At 39.0% G+C, this 17,875-nt stretch overlaps 1 protein-coding gene and 1 pseudogene across 9 annotated transcripts in view; one reads left to right on the top strand and one right to left on the bottom strand.

The window, feature by feature from the left end:
* The window catches only part of GBF1 (golgi brefeldin A resistant guanine nucleotide exchange factor 1), a 125,128-nt gene that overhangs the window by 24,445 nt on the left and 82,808 nt on the right, over positions 1-17,875 (top strand). The gene's annotated exons all lie outside the window — the stretch shown is intronic.
* On the bottom strand, positions 7,589-8,374 carry LOC102240365 (annotated as a pseudogene). The gene has a single exon (XR_001364441.1). The product of XR_001364441.1 is annotated as an S-phase kinase-associated protein 1 pseudogene (transcript).

Raw genomic sequence — 17,875 nt, 5'->3', positions numbered from 1 at the left:
CAGGTCCTTCCATGCTGTCTCAAAGGGTAAGAGATTCTTCTTTTTTACTGCTGCATAGTATTCCATGGTATAAATGTACCACAGCTTTTTTATCCACTCATCTACTGATGGGCACTTTAGCTGTTTCCAGATCTTAGCTATTGTAAATTGTGCAAAAGCACCCATATTTAGAATAGCACTTGGGGACCTTGGGTCCTCAGAGAGAATGCCCTTAAGAAATGCCCTTTTTCCTTAGGAAAAGTATTCCTAGTATTTTCCAGGGCGGAAAGAGATAGTGAGGCATGAAGCAAATTAAGTAGTGGTTAAGATTGTTCTATGAGAGAAAATTGGAGTGGATGTTGGTGTATAAATGTGTACCACAAAAAGACCTGTGACCTGTCATTTTCTTAATAGCTTATTGTGTTTTGAATTTAAAGTGCATTTCTTTCTCCTTTGCTTCTTTTTTTCTGGTATGAGTCTACATACCTAGTATAGCCAAAAACTTTTTGTGACCAGAGCCTGGTGACAAAAGGATTCTGGTTCTCTGTGCCCCAGGAAGAGAAGTTCTTGGTTCAGCCCACCTGAACAGAAGCATTGTGGGGAAAGTAGTCACGGTAAATGGATTTCCAAATGTAGCTCATGAATCCTCCCAGGTGAGCCCATGATTAGCATTTTAATCAGTCTCATTTCTGAAATTTTAAAGACTCATTCCGTTCATTATAAGGAAGGAAAAGAGCAGTGGCTGCATTGGTAGAATTCTTTGGTATTTAGAGAATGGGAGACATTGGTACAGGCTAAAGAGTCAACAAAACTAGATTGTGTGCATGCAGTAACGGAGGGCAGAGATTGGGAATCACTGTCTTTATGTTGGTAATAGTCTTCCTCTAAAAGCTCCCAGGAAAGGAAAAAGTTGACTTGCTCCCCTACTAGAAGTTATTCTAAATAATACTACTATTATTTAGAATGTGAGTTCATCCCCATTTCCTCTTTACCTAATTGACGTTAGGACAGTTAATTAGGTCAATTGTGGTTAACTTTTTGAATTTTTATTTTGAAGTAATTTCAAACTTACAGAAATGTTGCAAGAATAATACAGAGGAGTTGCATATACTCTTTTGTGAATTGTTTTTATTATTGTCTTTCACTCTCCACATACACAGGCATATACTATAAGTGGATAAAATTTTTCTAAACCATTTGAGAATGGGTTATATACATCATGACCTTTTATCCCTTACTACTTCAGTGTATATTTTCTAAGTATATTCTCTTACATAATCTATATTTAGTACAGTTATAAAATTCAAGAAATTTAATATTATTATAATAATTTACTATTCATATTTCAATTTTGTTAATTGTCCCAATAATAAACTTAAAAAAATTTCCCCCTTCAGTCAAGAATCACATACTGCATTTAGTTGTCATGTTCCTTTAGTCTGCAGGCCGGCGCTCTATCCACTGAGCCAAACCAGCTAGGGCAGTTGTCATATTTCTTTAGTCTTCTTTAAGAGAGAGGAAGGGAGAGGGAGAGAGGGAGAGAGGGAGAGAGAGAGACATTGATGTGAGAGGGAAACATTGATTAGCTGACTCCTGTTTGCTCCCTTTTCTCCTCTGCTCCCCTCCCTCCTCTTTCTTCTTCCTTTCTTTTTTTTTTTTTTTAAGAAACTGTTCCTCATTTTGGGTTTGATTGCTGTTTCTTCATGTTTACATTCAGGTTATGCATGTCTGGCATGAATCTACATGCCACTACTGATAACAGTGTCCTCAGGATATATGTGGAGATACCGCTCTCATTGGTGATATTAAATTTTTTAAAATCCTCACCCAAGGATATATTTTTATGATTTTTTCTTTTTTAAGAGAGGGAGAGGAAGGGGGAGAGAGGAGAGAGGAGAGAGGAGAGAGAGAGAGAGAGAGAGAGAGAGAGAGAGAGAAAGAGAGAAAGAAACATCAATGTGAGAGAGAAGCATCAATTAGTTGCTTCCTGACCGGGGATCGAACCCAAAACCTAGGTATATGCCCTGACGGAATTGAACCTGCAACCTTTTTATTTTATATATTTTTATTATTTATTTCAGAGAGGAAGGGAGAGGTAGAGAGAGATCGAAACATCAATGATTAGAGAGAATCATTGATTGGCTGCCTCTTGCATGCCCCCAACTGGGAACTGAGCCCACAACCCTGGGCATGTGCCCTTGACCGGAATCGAACCCAGGACCCTTCATCCTGCAGGTGGACACTCTATCCACTGAGCCAAACCAGCTAGGGTGAACTTACAACCTTGTTGTAAGGGATGATGCTCCAATCAACTGAGCCACCCGGCCAGGGCAGTGCTATTAATTTTCATCAAGGTGTTATGTTATTTGTCCACTGGGTAGGTAGTATTTTTTCTTTGGAACTCACAAGCAATCTGTGGGGAGACACTTTAAGACTATACTTTGTTCCTCTTTAAACTTTCCCTTCACAGTTTATCATATATTGACTAGAGGCCTGGTGCACGAAATTTGTGCACAGGTAGGGTCCCTAGGCCTGGCCGGCAATCAGGGCCAATCTGTGGGGTGACCGGCGGGGCGATCAGGGGGCCCTCACTGGCCCGCCTTGGCTGGCCTGGGGCCTGCAGGCTGGGGGCAGCTCCTGTGTTGAGCGTCTGCCTCCTGGTGGTCAGTGCGCGTCATAGCGACTGGTTGTTCCACCAGCTGATTTGCATATTAGGCTTTTATTAAATAGGATGATTCTTGTCTGAACTTTTTTCAGGTTGCAGTGATGGTGAATTTTGAATGATTGCTTAAATTACCAGTTCTTAAAAATTTGTACTTAGGCATGGACATTAACGATCTTCTCAGCTTGCTTATGTTAAGAGTTTCTCTTCTTTTTAAGAAACACCATTGCATGCCCTAAAGATCTATATTTATTTTCTTGTTTGTTTGTTAATCCTCACCTGAGGATATTTTTTCCATTGATTTTCTTAGAGAGAGTGGAAGGGAGAGAGGGAGGCAGAATGAGAGAGTAAAACATCAATCTGAGAGAGACACATCTATTGGTTGCCTCCCATACTCTTGGGATGGAACCTGCAACCCAGATACATGCCCCTGACCCGGAATCGAACCCGAGACCCTTCTTGCACAGGCCAATGCTCTAACCTCTGAGCCACGCCAGCCAGGGCTGTATTTCTTTATGCCTTTGGTGATTCTGTTTTTAAAAATACTAACTAGCCCTAGCCGGCTTGGCTCAGTGAATAGAGCGTCGGCCTGTGGACTGAAGGGTTGCAGATTTAATTCCGGTCAGGGGCACATGCCTGGGTTGCAGGCTCAGTGCCCAGTGGGGGTGTGCAGGAGGCAGCCGATCAATGATTCTCATCATTGATGTTTCTATCTCTCCCTCTCCCTTCCTCTCTGTAAAAAATCAATAAAATATATTTTTTTTTTAAAAAAAAAATATATTTTATTGATTTTTTACAGAGAGGAAGGGAGAGGGATAGAGAGTCAGAAACATCTATCAGCTGCCTCCTGCACACCCCCTACTGGGGATGTGCCTGCAACCAAGGTACATGCCCTTGACCAGAATCGAACCTGGGACCCTTCAGTCCGCAGGCTGACGCTCTTTCTACTGAGCAAAACCGGTTAGGGCTCATCATTGATGTTTCTATCTCTCCCTCTCCCTTCCTCTCTGAAATCAATAAAAATATATTAAAAAAAATACTAACTTAAAAGAGATTTGAAAATTGGAGAAAGGTTTATCTCAGTAGGGCTTGACTAGGGGCTTAATAATTTTCTACATTATGGCAACATAACCCAACTGAAATTTGTTCCCTACTCAATCAACAGCATAAATGCTTCTCTAAGCCAGGCTGAGAACAGCCACATGAAGCTGATTCCTTTTTCTCTCTCTCTTTTCCCCCTCTCTCCTTTAAATAAGTGGGACGGTAATATGAATTCATCATCATATTTCAGCTTTTATTCTCAAATCTATTTTAAAAGCCAGATTGGGCTCATGAAGAACTTCTACTTGCCCTAGCTGGTTTGGCTCAGTGGGTAGAGTGTCAGCCTGTGCACCGAGGGTCCTGGGTTTGATTCTGGTCAAGGGCACATGCCTAGGTTGTGGGCTTGATCCCCAATAGAGGTTATGCAGGAGGCAGTCAATCAATGATTCTCTCTCATCATTGATGTTTCTATTTCCCTCTCCCTCCCTCTCTGATATCAATAAAGAATATATATATATATGAACTTCTACTTTAGCTTTTAAAAATCTGTCTAGGACAGTGGTTCTCAACCTTCCTAATGCCGCAACCCTTTAATACAGTTCCTCATGTTGTGGTGACCCCCAATTTCATTGTTACAAATTGAACATAATTAAAGCATAGTGATTAATCACAAAAACAATATGTAATTATATATGTGTTTTCCGATGGTCTTGGGCGACCCCTGTGAAAGGGTCGTTGGACCCCCAAAGGGGTCGCGACCCACAGGTTGAGAACCGCTGGTCTAGGAGCTTTAAGAGAAAAATAGTTAAATAAGCATTTCCCCATTCTTATTTACTATCACTCTTTTCTCTCCTCTTTTCTTTGCATTTTTCCTTTCTGCCTCTATTTTCCTTTCATTCCTTTGAAGGATCTGATCAATATGCATTTATGTGCCTCCTTAAGAAGAGGTGACAGTTTATTTTGTTCTTTAGATCTCACATATAAGTGAGATCATATGGTATTTGTCTTTTCTCTGACTGGCTTATTTCACTTAGCACAGTAATCTCCAGTTCCATCCATGCTATTGCAAAAGGTAAGGTTTCCTTATTTTTTTTACAGCCACATAGTAGTATTTCATTGTGTAACAAAATAGAAACAGAGTCATGGATACATGGAACAGACTGACAGCTGTTAGAAAGAGGGGGCAGGGGGGACTGAATGAAAGAAAGTGAAGGGATTAGCCAAAGAACATATATGCATAGCCCATAGACACAGATAACAGTGTGGTGATGGCCAGAAGGAAGCGGGGGCGGGGCTGGGTGGAGGTGGGCAAAGGCAGGAAAATGGGGACAGCTATAACAGCAAGAAAGGAAGGAAGGAAGGGAGGGAGGGAGAGAGGAAAGAAAAGAAAGAAAGGAAAGAAAGGGAGGAAAGAAAGAAAGGAAGAAAGAAAAAGAGAGAGAGAGAGAGAGAGAAAGGAAGGAAGAAAGAAAGAAAAGGCGAGAGAAAGAGGTATTGCTCTTGAGTCTCAGGTTCTTTGCTGTTACTATTGTGGAGAATAGGCTAATGATATGATATTACTAATGAAGGCTTGTCAGCTATCATTATGTTTTGTTGAGGGAACCTTGCCCATGATAAGGTTTTCTAAAAGAGAGATAAACAGGGAAAGGAGAAAAGAAAAGCAACTGAGAGGCAGGAAGAATGTAGAAATGAACAGAAAGGAGAAGAAGAAAAGGACTTGGGACTTGGGGTACAGAAATGGGTAGGAAGGACCAAGAATACAGAGCTGCTAAAATAGGAAAATGGAAGTCAGCTCTAACATTTACCTTTACCCAGTCCAGTGTTTGGGCTTTCCCCTTTCAGTAGAGTGTACTGTGAGATAATGTGAGTTGGGGGTGAATGAATTGGTCCTGTTCTTGACTCCTTGGATCCATGCACCCAGAACTGAAGAATTTACCCTGTAATAAGGTGACTTGATAGCCTCATCCTTGTCGGTTGGGTGGAAGAGGCTATTAAGTGATTTTTTTTTAGATGACTATTAATAGTTATTTTTAACCTCCCATCTCAATCCCTTCATTGTTTATGCTCCTCCATTGGCTACCATGAGAGCAGTCAAAATTAGCAACTATATAAAATGAGGTACCTCTTATCTCCCCAGTCACTTCCAAAATAAACAGGGAGTAATACTGTCCATATTTTGTCTCACTTTACTCTGAAGGCTACTGATAGAGGAAGCATGGATTAGTGTGTAGTGATTTCTAGGCTCTGTCCTCTGGACAAATTCCCGTCTGAATGCTGTGGCTGAGTGACAGGACCATGTGGCAGGAGTGCAGCTGGAAGTATATCATTGGCAGATTTGGGTTGGGTAAATATAGCAGGAGCAGGATGTCAGTGTGGGAGATGGATTGTTCTGGGAAAGGAAGTGTTGTCTTTCGTCTGAGAAACAATTTCCTGCACTTCTGGGGCTCTTGCTTTCTCCTTCTTCTTCTCCTTCTTCTTTGTTTTCAAGTCAGAATAGGAGTTGGCAAGGCTTGGGTATATTTGCCCTATTCTATCTCTGGGTACCTGAGACATTTGAAGTTGGGAGTAGGTCTATTCCCAAATCTAGTTAAGAAATGGACCCAATAAAATAGCCATAACTATGCCTTACAGTTCACTTTTTACATTCTTAAATTAAAGCACATACCTGCATAGAGCCTCTTTTAAAAAATTAATCATTCTTTTAGTAATACAGACAGGTTGAGAGACAAAAATAATTATACAAAGAAAATCAACTCTATTGAAAGTCAGACATGAGACACCAGCTGGCAGGAAACAGCTGGGATGCTTCTGGGGGCTAGACTCTTCCACACCAGAACTTAACTCTTCAAGTTATCTCTGTTATCTAAGCTACTTAAAATGGCTGTCTACTTACCAACAATCTACATAAAAAACTAAATATACTAAATTATGCGCTATTTTACAATTGACAAGGACTTTACAATTTAGAAAGTGCTTTTGCATTTTTTTTTACTTTTTAAAATAGCCTTTTTATTTTAGAATATGTTTAGATTGATAGAGAAGTTGTAAAGAAGTTTCCATGTTCCCCATACCAAGTTTTCCCTATTATTAACATTTTATATTAGTATGGTACATTTGTCACAATTAATGAACCAATATTGATGTGTTGTATTAACTAAAGTTCTTACTTTATTAAAATTTTCTTGGTTTTCACATAATGGCCTTTTCCTGTTTAGGATTACATTTAGGATACTACATTATATTTAGTTGTTATGTCTACTTAGGCTTCTCTTGGCTGTGGCAGTTTACATATATATTTTTCATTTAAATTTCATAACAACCTATAAAATAGAATGGACCTCTGTTGGTATCCTCCTTTTATAGATAAAACTAAGGCTCTAGAAAGGTTAAGTGACATGTTCAAGGTTACATAGTTAGTAAAAGCTTCTCTATTAAAATGTGATTATAATATATGAAAAAGGCAGTGAGGTAACTATTCATTTGCTTTTTATGTGGACGAGGGCAGAACTGTAGCTAACTTTCTAGTGGAACATTTGTAGGAGAGGAACAAGAGACAGAGGCGAATATAGCTTACTTTTTTCTGGACAATTCTATCTTACCTGAATACAAATTAATATTATTATTTTAATCATAATTCCATGGGGAATACCCTTTTCCTTTGTAATTCTGCTTTGTCTACCAAAGAAGCTAGTCCCAGAGAATCCTGGGCTGCCCATCTAGTTACCTTGTTTTCTAGCAGCATACTTCAGGCTACTTCACGGGTCGCTGTTGTTAGACACCCAAGTTCAGTGGAAAGGCCCACTGAAAGCATGACATAAACACTAACATAACCAGGCTATTTTTGACATGTGTGAAGGTAACTATCTGGGACAAAAGCACATGAGTTTTTGTGTTGTTGTTTTTTTCTAGAGAACCCACAATTCAGTTTTATTCAGAGCAAAGAAAAGATATTTTGATCATACTGGAAGAAACTCAGCCATAGGTTTGGAATCTGTACCCAAACTACACATGCAATGAAGACAATATTCTGCTAATACAATTGATGTGCTGCTGCATTTGTCTACTGTTTGCCTAATATTAACAATTATAAACAGAGCAGTGCAACTAGTATTTGGAACAATCCTTACAGTGTTTACAGTGTCAGGCACAACTTTTCACTTTTGTTCACACCACTGGTTCTCTTTGCGTACCTGGGCTTCCTCTTCTTCAGTAAAGTCATTTTTTATATTGAAGGTCTTGCGAATCTCTTCAGGGGTTTTCCCCTTGATCATATTGGCAACAGTCAGAATTAGTTCAAATAGTGTTCCTTGGTCAACTTTGAGGAATTCTTGGTCCCAAACAGGAATATCATCTGTTCGCTTTTCTTTGTTCTCATCATCCTCAGGAGGAGGAGGGTCATCCCTGTGGTGGGTGCACCACTGAATGAGCTTTTGTAATATTGCTGCATTAACATTTGGTAGAGGAACTGGGTCATCATCGCCTTCATCATCCATTCCCAAATCTTCTAACATGGTCTTGATAGTCACAGATTGTTTGGCAATTTCAACATCAACTTCAAATATCTCTCCATCAGAACTCTGCAATTTAATTGAAGGCATGATGCTCGGTCTCAAGGAGAGAGCGGGCCGGAGGCTGATGAGAGCCGGGCAGCGTCAGCAGAACAAAAAGGAAAAAGGTGGAGAACAAGGCCACTTACCCACATGAGTTTTTTAATTCTGATGTTTAGTTGGGGAGGCTGAAGTTCTGAAGAGGGGTTAATAGATTCACAGAACTGTAGCACTGAGAGATAGTGGAAAAATTAAAAATCTAACAAGACATGGCAATTACTGGCTCTGAGTGCTCTACCCAGAGGGATGAGTGAGGGGGAAGGGTGAGAGTAGGTAAAGTGTAGTATGTTACCCATGATCTTAGATTCTATTAAAGGGTCATCTCAGGGTGATGGAAACCATGAGGGTACAAGCCATCAGATCTTTTTTTTTTTTGTTAATCCTCACCTGAGGATATTTTTCCATTGATTTTTAGGGAGAGTAGAAGGGAGAGGGAAAGATAGAGAGAAACATTGATGTGTTTCACATCAATTGGTTGCCTCTTTCACGACCCCCACCCCACCCTGCCCTCGGGCCTGGGCTGGAGAGGAGCCTGCAACCAAGATACGTGCCATTGATTGGAATTGAAGCAGAACTCTTTGGTCTGCAGGTGGACACTCTATCCACTGAGCCAAACCGGCTAGGGCCAAACCGTCAGATCTTAAGGGAGCGAATAGCTCCTCTTGCCTATAGATGTAGTCATAGGATTATACTTGTATCCTAAAGGGCAACTTTTAAGGTGCTCCAACTTAAGCTGATAGGGTCATTAGTTTATTGATATCGTTAGCAACCACTTTTATTGAGCAGTGTTTTTAAACTAATGGGCATGGGATACTTTTCAGTTTATGCCTTTATGATATACTAGAGCAGTGGTTCTCAACCTTCCTAATGCCTTGACCCTTTAATACAGTTCCTCATGTTGTGGTGACCCCCAATTTCATTGTTACAAATTGAACATAATTAAAGCATAGTGATTAATCACAAAAACAATATGTAATTATATATGTGTTTTCCGATGGTCTTAGGCGACCCCTGTGAAAGGGTCGTTTGACCCCCAAAGGGGTCGCGACCCACAGGTTGAGAACCGCTGTACTAGAGGCCTGGTGCATGAAATTTGTGTGTGGGTACGGTCCTGGCCTGTGATCAGGGCCATCTTCCCCAGCTACCCACAGCTGGCCCTGCCCCCTGCTGCCACCCACCCCCAGTTCCCCGTTCACCATCGCGTAATTGGTGCCTGATGGCTAGGGGAAGGGACCAAGAGGTGGTCAGTGCACCCCATAGTGACTGGTCCAGCGGTCGTTCTGGTTGTTCTGCCGTTAGGGTCAATTTGCATATTACCCTTTTATTATATAGGATATCTGTGAGCATAGAAGCTGATTTGGGAACTGTTGGTAGTGAGTGACTGTTGCCCTTTTTTTGTTGACTCTGAGGCTGGAAAAAACCTGATGTTTTTCTCCAAAAGGAAGCTATGAAAATAGCAATAAATGAAACAATGAAGAAGAGCTTTAGAAAGTTCACATTATGTTGTGTATCTTCATGGCATCATGTAGTGGGTTGAGGACAGGGTAGATATTTTAAACCACCAATTATAGGAGTCTTTAAACATCACAGGATGGATTTCATACTCTGAAAATGCTTTGCTTCCATCATTTGAAAGAAAAAATGTGAAAGACAATATAAAGAATGACTGTTTGAAGTGTTTCTACCAGAAAATCCTATCCATTGGTGAGATCGAAACTGTCCTTTGGTAGGGAAAAGACTGAGAGGATCTCTTGTTCAGAATGCAAGAGAAGAGATGATGAAGTACCTGTGTCTCCAGAGAACTCTGCATTGAGCTCTAATGAAGGAGGGGGAAATTCCTTACTGTGGTCTTGCGTAATGTAAAAATCTTCATATGAGTCTCAGCAGATGTAGAGTCTCCAAGGGGGAGATTGTGGCTAGTTCAAGCAGCTTGGGTTCAGTAAGCCGCCAGTGGGAGTACAAGACAGAGATGGCTCACTGACATTTCTACTTCAGGACAACCAGTTTTGTTAAGTGGAAAGCTACCAGATCTACTTCACTTTTGCAAGAATCCTGAATGATCCCTTTACACTATGGACTGAGGTGACTACTTGTCTCTATAAAAGTTACAGAGGAGACCCCACAGGCTTTAATTGGAACTTACTTATGGTTTCCCAGAAACAAAGCTCATATCCTATTAAAGCACTTTAGAAAAATAAAGTAGAACTAGAGATAAGAAAATCTGTACTTTCATTTTCAAGAACTGTTTTTAAAAATTGGGGTGAAATTCATATAACAGAATTAATCATTTTAAAGTGAACAATTTAGTGGCAATTATTTCATTCATAATGTTGTACAACCACCACCTCTATGTAGTTCATTTTCTTCACCTCCAAAAGGAAAGCCTATATCCATTAAGTAGTTGCTTCCCCTTCTCCCTTCCCTGCAAACCCTGACAATCACCAATCTGCATTCTGTCTCGATGGATTTACCTGTTCTGGATATTTAATATAAATATAATAATATGTGATCTTTTGTATCTAGCTTCTTTGACTTAACATAGTGTTTTCAAGGTTCATCCACATTATAGCATGAATCTGTACTTTATTCCTTTTTATGGCTGAATAATATTCTATTGTGTTTATATACCAGTTTGTTTTTCCATTCATCCACTGATGGGCATTTGGACTGTTTTACTTTTTGGCTATTGTTAATGGGGCTGCTAGGAATATGTGTGTATGTGTATTTGAGTACTTATTTTCAAATTTTTTGAATTATATGCCTAGGAGTGGAATTCCTAGATCATATTGTTACTTACTCTATCTTTAACTTTTTGAGGAACTGCCACAAAGGTTTTCCACAATGGCTGAACCATTTTACAGTCCTAACAGCAATGTGTGAGGTTTCCAGTTTCCCCACATTCTCACCAACAATTGTGATTTAACAGTTTTTAAAATTATAGCTTCAAAATCTTTTGAGACTAGATAGAACTATGATGATAAAACCTTTTCCAGTCCTTATGGATCTCCTACCATGCTTCTCTTGAAGTAGCTACATGGCTCTTCTAGGCCAAATAAGGCATTGTGGTTCTAGCTTTGTGCTGAAGAATGACTTTCTTGAAAAATCTGAAGCAAACATAGTCATCACAACTGATATGGATTGCCTATATAGGGCAGAAATCTGATTTGCCAAAAAAAGAGTGTCGGTTACATTTTGGGTCTTGAGAGTAAATGGTGGTATTTCAGGTTTCATCTGCCATTGGAATCCTGGACCAGGCAGTGGTCTGGGTCTTGCTGACTATACAGGAGGCTCAGTTTGCTTGCAGATTACCAGTTTACTTTCCTACTTGCTGAATAACTTTCTGAAAAGGGAGTTAACTCTAATTTCTGAGTAACTGGTTCTTTTAAAGATGTTATATAAACTAAAACTAGTTTTAGTTGTTATTCCATTACTACTTATATGAGATTACATACAGACACTAAAACTCTAGTGTTCCCCCCCCCCCCTTTTTTTTTTGGCTATCTGGCAGGATAGTTTCTTATTTTGATGTCTCTGCATCAAATTATTGAGTTCCTAAATGTCTTTTTCTTACCTTCTCTTTTTTAGGCCATCAATTTCTACTTCTTGTGTCTATATATTGTGATTTATCTAATAGTAGTCACTATTTTTTTTTTAAAATATATTTTATTGATTTTTTACAGAGAGGAAGGGAGAGAGATAGAGAGTTAGAAACATCGATCAGCTGCCTCCTGCACACCCCCCACTGGGGATGGGCCTGCAACCCAGGTACATGCCCTTGACCGGAATCGAACCCGGGACCTTTCAGTCCGCAGGCTGACGCTCTATCCACTGAGCCAAACCGGTTTCGGCCTAATAGTAGTCACTATTGTTAATATTTTAGTATGCCTTATCTACATTTATTTTTCTTTGTGACAATTACTTTATTCTTGTGGAAGGAGAAAATTGATGCTGGGATATGAGATACTTAAATTTCTAGTTCTTTCTGTTGTCTCTACTAATCTAGTTTTTCTTTTTTTCTCAACACTGCTTTCTCTAGTTTATGTGTTGGGTGGTCGATTTTTCTGACTTATAGTAAAATTTTTTTTGTTACTGTACTGTTTGCTGTGTTATTTCTTTATAATATTTTATGTCAATAAGTTTCAGTGTTTATTGCTTCCATTGGTTTCTTTTTTTAAAAAAAAATGAGTTTGGATCACTTTTCAAAGTAAACAAAAAATTGTAGTCTTTACTGTATCTTCCCCTCACCCCCAACACACACTAGGTTTATAAATGCATCCTAACCATTTGATCAAAGTCAGGCTTTGAATAAGGCTTTATAATAGTCAGGTGTGGTTGAATGACATGGATGTCTGGATTTGGTCTTGAGAGATTTGGGGATGTACAAGTGTGAGGGTTTTTTTTTTTTTTCTTTCTCTCTCTCTTTCCTCCAATAATGTACTGTGGTTGAGTTGTAACATTTATTAAACCACTCCTCACATTGCCTGTTTTCAAAGCTTATCAGGATGACTTTGATTTAGTTATTTGGAACCAAAAAGGCAGTTGTAGAGCCTGGTCTGGAGTTGTGGAGCAGTAATATATCAAAGATCAGACTTAGGTCCCAGTGGGATTATTCTTCAAGATTTATTTCCCTGGATGTACACACAGGAGCCAAATAGTATGTATGGAAAGCTTTGCTGGAATGTAAATTGGACACATTTTGTTGGAACCTGCAGGGGATTTTCGCTGTTTCATAATTTTTCAAAGGTTTGTTATACATCAGACAGTCACTGCCTCTTCTTTAAATCTTTAAATCCCCCTTCTTTTTCCTGTTGTAAAGGTCAGATTTTTTTTGACAACTGTGTGCAGGAACAAGATTTGCTAAATCCCTTCATTTTTATTCATACAAATATCAGCATTCAGTGAGCATCAGTTATCCCAGCACTTAGAGGTAAGGAAAACTCAGGGAAAATCTTGTGAATCTCAGCTTAGTGCCAGGCATATATCTCTGGGAATAAGTTTGCTGCCTCAACTTTAACCCTTGACTGCTCTGATATGGGACAACATCCTCACAGTGGCTAGCATGTGAAGCCCACTTGTACTAACCTCATGTCTATGGCTGTAAGGTAGATGATATAATTAGTGGGAAGGAGCTGTGTTGGACTCTTCTGATGCCAATCCTTAGATTAGTGTTGAAGGAGAAGGACAATTAATTCCCTCCAGTAGAGCCCCTTTAGCCTTACTTAGCTTTTAGTGGTATCTTGGGCAGCAGGCTATTTTTAATTTGAGATGATTTTTTTTCCACCCAGTAGGTGAAATGATGATATTACAATATACTACAGTTTTCCACCAAACTTATTTAGGTTGAGGTCTTGTTATCTATTGCTATATAACAAAATACCCTAAACTTATCTGCTTAAAAATTGTTTTATTATTTCATACAGTTTCTGAGGGTCAGGAATCTGGCTAATGGTTCTGGCTTAGGGTCTGTCAAGATGGTCCACCTGGGCTATTTGAAGGGTTGGCTGGGCTAGAGAATCCATTCGGAAGTTCACTCATATGGCTATTAGGAAGAAGCTCAGTTTCTCACAGGCTGTTGTCTTGAGGCCTCAGTTACTTGCAATGTGGGTGGGTCTTTTTATAGAACTGCTTGCAACATGGCAGTTGGCTTTCCCCTAGGTGAGCAATCCAAGAGAGAGCGCAGAAGCCACACTGTCTTTTCTGACCTAGACTCAGAAGTAATGGACCATCATTTCTGCCATGTTATATTGGTCATTCAGACCAACCCAGATACAATCTGGGAGAGGATTGCACAAAGGTCATTGTCATTGGGAGTCAACTTGGAGGCTGGCCTCACATGATGTTAATTGGATATTTACTTGGAATTAAAGACTGACTTCCCCACCTCCCCAGAAAAATTACATTTTCACACTTAGCTCTCTCTCTGCCTTTTCTCAAACTCCCATCTCTCTGAAATTATTTAGGGTGTACATGGCAAATAAATATATGTGTGAATGTTGTTTCACCATGTGAATCTCCTTTTCTTCCATTGCCATCTCAGCCTTAAGCACTAATAAAAACCTTCTCTTTTTCTTTTCTTTTTTTCTAAAGCAAGCCAGTAAGCTTTCTCTTTCCCTCCACCCTTTCTCTTCCTTTCCAGGGAGTACCTGTCGTAGCTGGTTCAAGGAGCCCTCTCCTTTTAGAACCCCTCAGTTGGATTCAAGTAATCTTTTGTTTCCTCAACGCATATACCATTGACCTTCAAAATTTGTTGCAAATAGACTAGTATGACCACAGTTACGGGGCCACCATTGATCTTTCAGACTGAGATATATAATGATAGGAGAGCTCTTCTTGAATCCAACTGAGGGGTTCTATCCAGGAGCTCTGAAATGGAGATAAAGATCTTGTACATGGGAGATATTTTAGAACTAAATTATTTGTCTGTTACTTGGTGCTTTTATTTGGTCCTTTGTATACCAGTAAGAAAAGAGCCTGAAGAATTATTTGCTATTCTTCACTTTTGTAGGACAAGCAGGTCTATAGTCATAGGTTGATCCTGAAGCTAACCAGGGACACTGTCTTGCTTGTTTGGGGATTATGAAAGCTATGCTACATTGACATCTTTCCTCCACCTTGGTATATTCCAAACTCTATACCTGATAACAGAAATCTTTGTTGTGAAATTGCAAGGTTAAACAGAGAATTAATTTCATTTCTCAAAAATTCCAGAGAATCTTTGGCTTCCTAGGAAAGCCTAAAACCATGAATGAACTCTGGTCTTATATTCCTGTTATCATTGACTGGCGAAGTTGCAAATTTATACCTGGGAAAATCCATTGAATGCTTTTATTGGCTTGGGCTTTACAGAACAAGAGATGATCCAAAATTGTGTTTAAGTCTATAGAAGATTATAAACAAAAGTAACAAAGTAGTCAAACAAGAATAAGATCTTGCCGAAACCGGTTTGGCTCAGTGGATAGAGCGTCAGCCTGCGGACTGAAAGGTCCCAGGTTTGATTCCGGTCAAGGGCATGTACCTGGGTTGTGGGCACATCCCCAGTAGGAGATGTGCAGGAGGCAGCTGATCGATGTTTCTCTCTCATCGATGTTTCTAACTCTCTATCTCTCTCCCTTCCTCTCTGTAAAAAATCAATAAAATATATTAAAAAAAAAAAAAATAAGATCTTTTCTCCATAAAATCACTTTTTACCTAACTCTCTGACCTCCTCTAATCCTTATTATTATATATACATAATTTAAATAGTTTAATCATTACTTTTGTTCCTTTTATTTATTTAACATAATTTAATACAGAATTTTCCATCCATTTACATATATATATATTATTCTAACAGCACTATAAAAATACATCAAAGTAACTATTTTAAAAAAATTTCAATTTATTACCTGTAGTGAACTTTAATTATCTTTGTACTGATAACATTATTTCCCTTTCTAATTATTTTTATGAAATAATAGTCCCACTAGTAGAATGATTGAACTTATAGCTGTGTTATATCTGATATTGAATTTTCTAACTTTTTTTTATTTTTGCTTATTTAGCTGACAAAATGATACCTTTATAATTTGTTTTATATTTCTTTAATTATTAGCATTTTCTCAAATGTTTTACTCTTTGGATATTTTCCTATGTGAATGATCTGTTCTTAATTTTTGGCCACTTATTTGACAGAAATTGGAGTGTCCTTTCAAATTTGTATTAGCAACTTTCATACATGGATAATGCTTTTTTATATTTTCATATTTATTGCCAGTGTCTCCTGCCCCCATCCCACCCCCCACCCCACCCCCATTACTATGGGCTGTTTGAACCTAGGTAGGTAGAGGTATTTTTAGTTTTTACAGAGAGGTGCTTGGGTATCAACTAGTTTGTTTGCATTTGAAGTGTAGAAATGAGAGGTCCTGTGAGAACATTTGGCTCAGGGTGTGCATGGGAGCCTCTCTGTGTGGAGAGTAGGCAATCCAAGGTGTAAGGAGGGGAGATGAGGACAAGGCTGACACCAGATCTATAAATAATCTAAAGTTTAGCTTTGTGCTTTGAAATAGGAATTAGCTCACTTTTATTGTCTTCCCCAAGTTATTTACTGTTTGGCCATGAAGAGGAGTCATTAGGATTTTTGGAGAAAATGTTACTGTTTTCAGCTCTCAGAAAGTGAAAAGTGCTGATATGGTTTAGTTCTGCCTCTTGTTTTCTCATTTCTCTTAGAGTGAGATGACTGAATGAAATGTCTGGGTTTAGGGATTTGTTTAACTAGATATGATACCCAGCTTCCTAAGTAAGAAAGTAGAATTCTAAATAGTGGAAGGTCCTGTATCCCTTTGGAGTGGCACCATGCCTAGGACAGATTGATCATGTGAAAGGTGGAGGTGGTAATCCAGCATGTAATTGTTTTCACCATTGAGCAGTCTTTTTTTTTTTTTAACCTCTGTTATAGACTATCATGCCTTATCATTCTCATATCTGCAGAGTTAGAGGTCCAGACTCTTAGAACTTTTTCTAAGGTCCTAGTTCTTAGTATTTGCTCTGGGCTGTCAATTTTCTTTTCTAAAATAAGAAAATTCTCTAAGGTCCCTAAAGTCCTAAGGTTCTTTGGGTCCATTGTCTTCTCACAATTTGGAAATACTTTCAGAAGGATTTTATTCTATATGAATGCCATTGAATTTTGCTTGTAATGAAAAATTTGATGTTGGAATATTACAGAATGTAATTTAAAGAAGAAAATATACACACTTTTACTTCTATGCATTTTGATGCAGTGTAATTTTTCAATTTCCCTTTGTCCTGCTATTGTCTAGTTAGGTTACTTTTCAGATAAACTGTGCTTCAAACTTGTTATGTAATTTTATAATGGCCATTTTAGTTTCAAGTGGATAATTTCAAGATCTTTGTTTCTTTAAACAATTTCAATAATTTGCCGAAACCGGTTTGGCTCAGTGGATAGAGCGTCGGACTGCAGACCAAAAGGTCCCAGGTTCGATTCCGGTCAAGGGCATGTACCTGGGTTGCAGGCACATCCCCAGTAGGGGGTGTGCAGGAGGCAGCTGATCGATGTTTCTCTCTCATCGATGTTTCTAACTCTCTATCTCTTTCCCTTCCTCTCTGTAAAAAATCAATAAAATATATTTTTAAATAAATAAAAAAAATTTCAATAATTCTTGCCCAGCCAGAGTGGTTCAGTGGTTGAGCTTTGACCTATGAACCAGGAGGTCAAGGTTCAATTTCTGATCAGGGCACATGCCCGAATTTTGGGCTTGATTTATGGTGGGGTGTGTGTAGAAGATAGCTGATCAATGATTCCCTCTCATCATTGATGTTTCTCCCTCTCCCCTCCTCTCTGAAATCAATAAAAATATGTTAAAAATGTTTTTAATAATTCTTGAAAATGGCTTAACATTGTTTGAGTTCCGAGTGAATGTGTTCTGCTTTTTTTTGCTTTTTTTAAAAAAATTTTAATCTTTATTGTTCAAATTATTGCAGTTGTTCCTCTTTTCCCCCCCAATAGCTCCCCTCCACCCAGTTCCCACTCCACCCTCTGCCCTTACCCCCCCCCAACTGTCCTCATCCATAGGTGTACGATTTTTGTCCA

This window comes from Myotis brandtii, unplaced genomic scaffold (assembly GCF_000412655.1).
Source record: "Myotis brandtii unplaced genomic scaffold, ASM41265v1 scaffold550, whole genome shotgun sequence".
Taxonomy (NCBI): Eukaryota; Metazoa; Chordata; class Mammalia; order Chiroptera; family Vespertilionidae; genus Myotis; species Myotis brandtii.
This window is presented reverse-complemented; position numbering and strand designations above follow the sequence as displayed.